This window comes from Eschrichtius robustus, chromosome X (assembly GCF_028021215.1).
Source record: "Eschrichtius robustus isolate mEscRob2 chromosome X, mEscRob2.pri, whole genome shotgun sequence".
Lineage (NCBI taxonomy): Eukaryota > Metazoa > Chordata > Mammalia > Artiodactyla > Eschrichtiidae > Eschrichtius > Eschrichtius robustus.
Window position 1 is genome coordinate 101542805 of NC_090845.1, and position 10115 is coordinate 101552919.

Here is a 10115-nt window from a genome sequence, read left to right on the forward strand (position 1 = left end):
GCCTGTGTGCAAGCACAGGTCACTATCCACAATTCCCCTCCCGGGAGCCTGTGCAGCCCGCCACTGCCAGGGTCCGTTGATCCAGGGACAACTTCCCCAGAAGAACACACGATGCGCCTCAGGCTGTTGCAACGTCACGCTGGCCTCTGCCACTACAGGGTCGCCCTGCATTCTATACCCACCCCCTCCCCCTGGCCTGAGAGAGACAGAGCTGCCTAATCAGCTGCTACTTTAACCCTGTCCTGTCTGGGCAGGGAACAGATGCCCTCAGGCAACCTACACGCAGAGGCAAGGCCAAAACAAAAGCTGAACCCCAGGAGCTGTGTGAACAAAGAAGAGAAAGGGAAATCTCTCCCATCAGCCTCAGGAGCAGTGGATTAAATCACCACAATCAACTTGATGTAGCCTGCATCTGTGGACTACCTGAATAGACAAGGAATGATCCCAAAATTGAGGTGGTGGACTTTGGAAGCAACTGTAAACTTGGGGTTGGCTTTCTGCATCTAATTTGTTTCTGGTTTTATGTTTATCTTAGTTTAGAATTTAGAGTTTATTGTCATTGGTAAATTTGTTTATTAATTTGGTTGCTCTCTTCATTTATATATATATATATGTATATATATATATACATATATATATATATATACTTTTTTTCCCCTTTTTCTCTTTTTGTGAGTGTGTATGTGTATGCTTCTTTGTTTGATTTCGTCTGTATAACTTTGCTTTTACCATTTGTCCTAGGGTTCTGTCTGTCCGTTTTTTGTTTTGTTTTTTGTAGAGTTTTTAGTGCTTGTTATCATTGTTGGATTTGTCTTTTGGCTTGCTTACTCTCTTCTTTTTTCTTTCTTTTTTTGTTTTATTACTTTTTAACTTTTTTATTTTTAATAATATTTTATTTTTTATTTTAATAACTTTCTTTTCTTTTCTTTCTTTCTCTCTCTCTCTCTCTCTTTCTTTCTTTCTTTTTCTCCCTTTTCTTCTGAGCCATGTGGCTGACAGGCTCTTGGTTCTCCAGCCGGGTGCCAGGCCTGAGCCTCTGAGGTGGGAGAGCCAAGTTCAGGATATTGGTCCACCAGAGACCTCCCAGTCCCACATAATCTCAAAGGGTGAAAGCTCTCCAAGAGATCTCCATCTCAGTGCTAAGACCCAGCTCCACTCAACGACAAGCAAGCTACAATGCTGGACACCCTATGCCAAACAACTAGCAAGAGAGGAACACAATCCCAACCATTAGCAGAGAGGCTGCTTAAAATCACACTAAGTTCACAAACACTCCAAAATACACCACCGGATGTGGTCCTACCAACCAGAAAGACGAGATCCAGCCTCATCCACCAGAACACAGGCACCAGTGCCTTCCACCAGGAAGACTACACAAGCCACTGTACCAACCTTACCCACTGGGGGCAGACACCAAATACAACGGTAACTACGAACCTGCAGCCTGTGAAAAGGAGACCCCAAATAGACTAAGTTAAGCAAAATGAGAAGGCAGAGAAATACACAGCAGATGAAGGAGCAAGGTAAAAACCCACCAGACCAAACAAATGAAGAGGAAGTAGGCATATAACCTATACCAAGGCATATAACCTATAACCAAGATTACTCTAACCAGCAAGGATCGCATTCAGATTTGATGGAGAAATTAAAACCTTTACAGACAATAAAAGCTAAGAGAATTCAGCACCACCAAACCAGCTTTACAACAAATGCTAAAGGAACTTATCTAGGCAGGAAACACAAGAGAAAGAAAACACCTACAATAACGAACCCAAAACAATTAAGAAAACAGTAATAGGAACATACATATTGATAACTACCTTAAATGTAAATGGATTAAATGCTCCAACCAAAAGACATAGACTGGCTGAATGGATACAAAACCAAGACGTGTACATATGCTGTCTAAAAGAGACCCACTTCAGATCAAGAGACACATACAGACTGAAAGTGAAGGGATGGAAAAAGATATTCCATGCAAATGGAAATCAGAAGAAAGCTGGAGGTGCTCGCTTCGGCAGCACATATACTAAAATTGGAACGATACAGAGAAGATTAGCATGGCCCCTGCGCAAGGATGACATGCAAATTCGTGAAGCGTTCCATATTTAAAAAAAAAAAAAAAAAAAGAAAGCTGGAGGAGCAATTCTCATATCAGACAAAATAGACTTTAAAGACTATTACAAGAGACAAAAAAGGACACTACACAATGATCAAGGGATCAAACCAAGAGGAAGATATAAAAATTGTAAATATTTATGCACTCAACATAGGAGAACCTCAGTACATAATGCAAATGCTAAGAGCCATAAAAGGGGAAATCGACAGTAACACAATAATAGTAGGGAACTTTAACACCCCACTTTCACCAATGGACAGATCATCCAAAATGAAAATAAATAAGAAAACACAAGCTGTAAATGATACATTAAACAAGATGGACTTAATTGATATTTAACGACATTCCATCCAAAAACAGCAGATTACACTTTCTTCTCAAGTGCTCATGGAACATTCTCCAGGATACATCATATCTTGGGTCACAAATCAAGCCTTGGTAAATTTAAGAAAATTGAAATTATAACAAGTATCTTTTCTAGCCATAAAGCTATGAGACTAGATAAGAATAATAGGAAAAAGTCTGTAAAAAATGCAAACACACAGAGGTTAAACAGTACACCACTAAATAACCAAGAGATCACTGAAGAAATCAAAGAGGAAATCAAAAAATACCTAGAAACAAATGCCAATGAAAACACGACAACCCAAAACCTAAGGGATGCAACAAAAGCAGTTCTAAGAGGGAAGTTTATAGCAATACAATCCTACCTCAAGAAACAAGAGACATCTCAAGTAAACAACCTAACCTTACACCTACAGCAATTAGTGAAAGAAAAAAAAAAAAACAAGTTAGCAGAAGGAAAGAAATCATAAAGATCAGATCAGAAATAAATGAAAAAGTAAGGAAGGAAACAATAGCAAAGGTCAATAAAACTAAAAGCTGGTTCTTTGAGAAGATAAACAAAATTGATAAACCATTAGCCACACTCATCAACAAAAAAATGGAGAACACTCAAATCAACTGAATTAGAAATGAAAAAGGAGAAGTAACAACTGACACTGCAGAAATACAAAGGATCATGAGAGATTACTACAAGAAACTATATGCCAATAAAATGGACAACCTGGAAGAAATGGACAAATTCTTAGAAAAGCTCAACCTTCCAAGACTGAACCAGGAAGAAGTAGAAAATATAAACAGACCAATCACAAGCACTGAAATTGAAACTGTGATTAAAAATCTTCCAACAAACAAAAGCTCAAAAGCCCAGGACCAGATGGCTTTACAGGCGAACTCTATCAAAATTTTAGAGAAGAGCTGACACCTATCCTTCTCATATTCTTCCAAAATATAGCAGAGGGAGGAACACTCCCAAACTCATTCTCCAAGACCACCAACAACCTGAGACCAAAACCAGACAAAGATGTCACCAAAAAAGGAAACTACAGGCCAATATCACTGATGACATAGATGCAAAAAATCCTCAACAAAATAGTAGTAAACAGAATCCTACAGCATATTAAAAGGATCATGCAGCATAATCAAGTGGGGTTTATCCCAGGAATGCAAGGATTCTTCAATATAAACAAATCAATCAATGTGATACACCATATTAACAAATTGAAGGAAAAAAACCTCATGATCATTTCAGTAGATGCAGAAAACGCTTTTCACAAAATTCAAAACCCATTTATGATAAAAAACCCTCCAGAAAGTGGGCATAGAGGGCACTTACCTCAACATAATAAAGGCCATATATGACAAACCGACAGCCAACATTGTTCTCAATGGTGAAAAACTGAAACCTTTACCAGTAAGACAAGGAGCAAGAAAAGGTTGCCCACTCTCACCACTATTATTCAACATAGTTTTGGAAGTTTTAGCCACCGCAATCAGAGAAGAAAAAGAAATAAAAGGAATCCAAATTGGAAAAGAAGGAGTAAAAGTGTCACTGTTTGCAGATGACATGATACTATACATAGAGAAATCACTTGCATTCCTATACACTAATGATGAAAAATCTGAAAGAGACATTAAGGAAACACTTCCATTTACCACTGCAAAAAAAAGAATAAAATACCTAGGAATAAACCTACCCAAGGAGACAAAAGACATGTATGCAGAAAACTATAAGATACTGACGAAAGAAATTAAAGATGATACAAACAGATGGAGAGATATACCATGTTCTTGGACTGGAAGAATCAATATTGTGAAAATGACTGTACTACCCAAAGCAATCTACAGATTCAATGCAATCGCTGTCAAACTACCAATGGCATTTTTCACTGAACCAGAACAAAAAAATTCACATTTTGTATGGAAACACGAAAGACCCCAAATAGCTAAAGCAATATTGAGAAATAAAAACAGAGCTGGAGAAATCAGGCTACCTGACTTCAGACTATACTACAAAGCTACAGTAATCAAGACAGTATGGTACTGGCACAAAAACAGAAATATAGATCACTGGAACAGGATAGAAAGCCCAGAGATAAACCCACGCACATATGGTCACCTTATCTTTGACAAAGTAGGCAAGAATATACAATGCAGAAAAGACAGCCTCTTCATTAAGTGGTGCTGGGAAAACTGGACAGCTTCATGTAAAAGAATGAAATTAGAACACTCCCTAACACCATGCACAAAAATAAACTCAAAATGGATTAAAGACCTAAATGTAAGGCTATAAAACTCTTAGAGGAAAACATAGGCAGAACACTCTATGACATAAATCACAGCAAGATCCTTTTTGACACACTTCCTAGATAAATGGAAATATAAACAAAAATAAACGAATGGGACCTAATAAAACTTAAAAGCTTTTGCACAACAAAAGAAACCATAAACAAGACAAAAAGACAACGCTCAGAATGGGAGAAAATATTTGCAAACGAAGCAACTGACAAAGGATTGATCTCCAAAATATACAAGCAGCTCATGCAGCTCAATATCAAGAAAACAACCCAATCCAAAACTGGGCAGAAGACCTAAATAGACATTTCTCCAAAGAATATATACAGATTGCCAACAAGCACATGAAAGGATGCTCAACATCACTAATCATTAGAGAAATACAAATCAAAACTACAGTGAGGTATCACCTCACACCGGTCAGAATGGCCATCATCAAAAATCTACAAACAATAAATGCTGGGGAGCATGTGGAGAAAAGGAAACCCTCCTGCACTGTTGGTGGGAATGTAATTTGATACAGCCACTATGGAGAACAGTATGGAGGTTCCTTAAAAAACTAAAAATAGAACTACCATACGATACAGCAATCCCACTACTGGGCATATACCTTGAGAAAACCATAATTCAAAAAGAGTCATGTATCAAAATGATCATTGCAGCTCTGTTTACAATAGCCAGGTCATGGAAGCAACCTAAATGTCCATCATCAGATGAATGGATAAAGAAGATGTGGCACATATATACAATGGAATATTACTCAGCCATAAAAAGAAATGAAATGGAGTTATTTGTAGTGAGGTGGATGGAGTTAGAGTCTGTCATACAGAGTGAAGTAAGTTAGAAAGAGAAAAACAAATACAGTATGCTAACACATATATATGGAGTCTAAGGGAAAAAAAGAAAAGGTCATGAAGAACCTAGTGGCAAGACGGGAATAAAGACACAGACCTACTAGAGAACAGACTTGAGGATATGGAGAGGGGGAAGGGTAAGATGTGACAAAGTGAGAGAGTGGCATGGACATATATACACTACCAAACGTAAAATAGCTAGCTAGTGGGAAGCAACCGCATAGCACAAGGAGATCAGCTCTGTGCTTTGTGACCACCTAGAGGGGTGGGATAGGGAGTGTGGGAGGGAGGGAGATGCAAGAGGGAAGAGATATGGGAACATATGTATACGTATGACTGATTCACTTTGTTATAAAGCAGAAACTAACACACCATTGTAAAGCAATTATACTCCAATAAAGATGTGAAAAACAAAACCAGAAAGAAAAGATCAATGAAACTAAGGTCTGGTTCTTTGAAAAGTTACACAAAATTAATAAATTTTTAGCCAGACTCATAAGAAAAAAAGATAGAGCGACCAAATAAATAAAATCTGAAATGAAAGAGGAGAAGTTACAAGTTGCACCACAGGAATACAAAAGAACTTAAGAGATTACTATGAACAATTACATGCCAATAAAACTTATGACCTAGAAAAACTATATAAATGTGTAGAAAAACAATATCTCCCTAGACTGAATCAAAAAGAAATAGAAAGTATGAACAGATTCATTACGAATAAAGAAATACAATCAATAATCAAAAAACTCTAAGCAAACAAAAGTCCAGGACCAGATGGCTTCACAGGTTAATTCTACCAAACATTTAAAGAAGAGTTAATATTTCTCCTTCTCTATCTATTACAAAAGTTGAAGAGGAAGGAATGCATCCCAGCATTCTACGAAGACAGCATCACCATGATACGAAAACAAGATAGGCATCACAAAAAGGAGAATTACAGGCCAATATCACTGATTATCATAGGTGTAAAAATCCTCAACAAAGTATTAGTGAACAGAATTCAACAATACATTAAAAGAATAAAACATCATGATCAGGTCAGATTTATCCCTGGGATGAAGGAATGGTTCAATACCTCCAAATTAATCAATGTGATATTCCACATTAAAAATTGAAGGACAAAAATCATATGGTCATTTCAATAGATGCAGAAAAAAGCTTTTGACAAAAGTCAACATCCATTTATGATAAAAACTCAACAAAGTGGGCAAAGAGGGAACATACCTCAACATAATGAAGGCCATATATAACAAGCCCACAGCCAACATCATACTCAATGGTGAAAAGCTGAAAGCATTTCCTCTAAGATCAGGATCAAGACAAGGATGCTCACCCTCACCACTTTTATTCAACATAGTATTGGAAGTCCTAGCCACAGCAATCAGATAAGAAAAATAAATGAAAGGAAGTAGTAAAACTGTCACTCTTTACAAATGACATGATAATATATATAGAAAATCCTTAAGATGCCACAAAAAAACTATTAGATCTAATAAATGAATTCAGAAAAATTACAGGATAAAAAATTAATATATGGAAATCTGTTGCATTTATATTGCACTAATAACAATCTATCAGAAAGAGAAATTAGGAAAACAATCCCATTTACCATTGCATCAAAAAGAATAAAATACTTAGGGATAAATCTAATGAAAGAGGTAAAAGACTTGTACTCTGAAAACTATAAGACATTGATGAAAGAAATTGAAAACAATACAAACAAATGGAAAGATATACCATGCTCCTGAACTGGAAAAATTAATGTTGCTAAAATGACTATACTACTCAAGGCAATCTACAGATTCAATGCAATTGCTATCAAAATAACAATGTCATTTTTCACAAGACTAGAACAAATAATGCTAATGTAAACACAAAAGACTCCAAGTAGCCAATACAATCTTGAGAAAGAAGAACAAAGCTACAGGTATCATACTCCCTGATTGCTACTATAATTACAAACATACGGTAATCAAAACAGTGTGGTACTGGCACAAAAGCAAAGACATATAGATCAAAGGAACAGAATAGAGGGCTCAGAAATAAATCCACTCATATAGTCAATCTATGACAAAGGAGGCAAAAATGTATGATGGGGAAAAGACAGCCTCTTCAATAAATGGTGTTAGGAAAACTGGACAGATACATGCAAAACAATGAAACTCGACCACTGTCTCACACCATATACAAAAACAAACTCAAAATGGATTAGAGACTTAAATGTAAGACATGAACCCATAAAACTCCTAGAATAAAACATAGGCAGGATACTCTTTGACATTGGTCTTAGCAAGAGATTTTTGGATCTATCTCCACAGGCAAGAGGGGAAAAAATCAAAAATAAGCAAAAGGGACTACGTCAAACTAAAAAGCTTTTGCACAACAAAGGAAACTATCAGCAAAATAAAAGTGTAGCATACTGAATGGAAGATGTCTGCAAATGATATATCTGACAAGGAGTTAATAACTAAAATATACAAAGAATTCATACAACTCAACATCAAAAAAAACCCAAACAACCCAATTAAAAAATGGGAAGAGGACCTGGATAGACATTTTTCCAAAGAAGATATGCATATGGCCAACAGATACATGAAAAGATATTCAACATCACTAATTACCAAAGAAATGGAAATCAAAACCACAACGAGATACCACCTCACATCTGTCAGAATGGCTATCATCAAGACACAAACATGACAAATGTTGGCCAGGATGCAGAGAAACAGGGACCCCCATGCACTGTAGGTGGGGCTGTAAACTGGTGCAGCCACTATGGAAAACGTAATGAAGATTCCTTAAAGTTTTTTAATGGAATTACAATATCATCCTGCAATTTCTCTTCTGGATATTTACCAGAGGAAAACAAAAACACTAATTTGAAAAGATATATGCACCCAATGTTCATTACAGCACTACTTACAAAAGCCATGATGTGGATTCAACTGAAAATGTCCATCGATTGATGAACGGATAAAGAAGATGTGATATATATACATATATATGTATATATATATGTATATATACACACAATGGAATATCACTCAGCCATAAAAAATGAAATCTGGCCATTTATGACAACACAGATGGACCTAGCGTGTATTATGCTAAGTGAAATAAATCAGACAGAGAAAAAGTACCATACGATCTCACTTGTATGTGGAATCTAAAAACAAAACAAACAAAACTATATGAAATATTCTTAGATAGAGAGAACAAACAGGTGGTTGACAGAGGGGACATGGGTGGGGAAATAGATGAAGGGGATTAAGAGGTATAAACCTCAGATTCAAGAGAAATAAGCCATTTGGGTATAATATACAGCATAATGAATGTGGTCATTAATATTTTAATAATTTTGTATGGGGACAGATGGTTATTAGACTTATTGTGGTGATCATTTCATAATGTATGAAAATATCAAATCACTTGGTAATACTCCTGAAACTAACAAACTATTGTACATCAACTATGTTTCAATTTTTAAAAAATGATAGGTAATTCTCCAAAAAAGATATAGCAAATAAGCATATGAACATTACCAGCCATCAGGAAAGGGCAAATTGAGACCACAATGAGATATCACTGCACACCAATGGCTAAATAATAAATAAATGGCTAAAATAAAAATAGTGAAAATAGCAAATGCTGGTGAAGATATGAAGCAACTTAATCCCTCTGTGGTGGGAATGTAAAATTGTACAGCTACTTTGGAAAATAGTTAGGCAGTTTCTTAAAAAACAAAACACAGCCACCATATGACCCAGCAAATGTACTCCTGAGATATTCCCCAGAAAATGAAAACTTGTGTTCAAACAAAAATCTAAACATGAATGTTTACAGTACTTTATTTACAATAGATAAAAGCTGGAAATAATCCAGATGTCCTTCAATGGGTGATTGAATAAATAAACTCTTTTACATCCATTTCATTGAATACTACTCAGCAATAAAAATGAACAAACTATAGATATGGTCAACATCTTGGATGAATCTTCAAAGACTTATACTGAGTGGAAAAAAGCCTGAAGCTTACTCACTGTATGATTCCACTTTTATAGCATTGTTGAAGTGATAACACTATAGAAATGTGGAACAGATTAGTGGTTGTCAGGGGCTAAGGAGAGACAGGAGGGAAGGGGGTGTGGATACAAAAATTCAACAAGAGAGGGATACTGTGGTGATGGAAACTTTCTATATCTTAATTGCATTAATGCCAACATTCTGCTTGTGATAGTATAATAAAGCTTTGCAAGATATCACTAGTAGAGGAAACATAGGCTCTGTCTGTATTATTTCCTATAAGTGCATATGAATCTACATTTATCTCAAAATAAAATACATAATTTTTAAAAAGGAGTTTAAACAGGTATTTTTCAATTGCATTGTATAAGCCTTATATACACATGGAGTCAAACAAAAATTTATGTCAGTAGTGACACATTTGGAAATTTGAACACAGATTAGACATTTGATTATATTAAGAAATTATTAAAAGGTATAGA

General features: G+C 35.9%; 1 non-coding gene across 1 annotated transcript; it reads left to right on the forward strand.

The window, feature by feature from the left end:
- Positions 1-2005: 2005 nt before the first annotated feature.
- Positions 2006-2112, forward strand: LOC137757552 (U6 spliceosomal RNA). Its single transcript, XR_011072392.1, has one exon. It is a non-coding gene; the product is annotated as a U6 spliceosomal RNA (small nuclear RNA).
- Positions 2113-10115: the final 8003 nt, after the last annotated feature.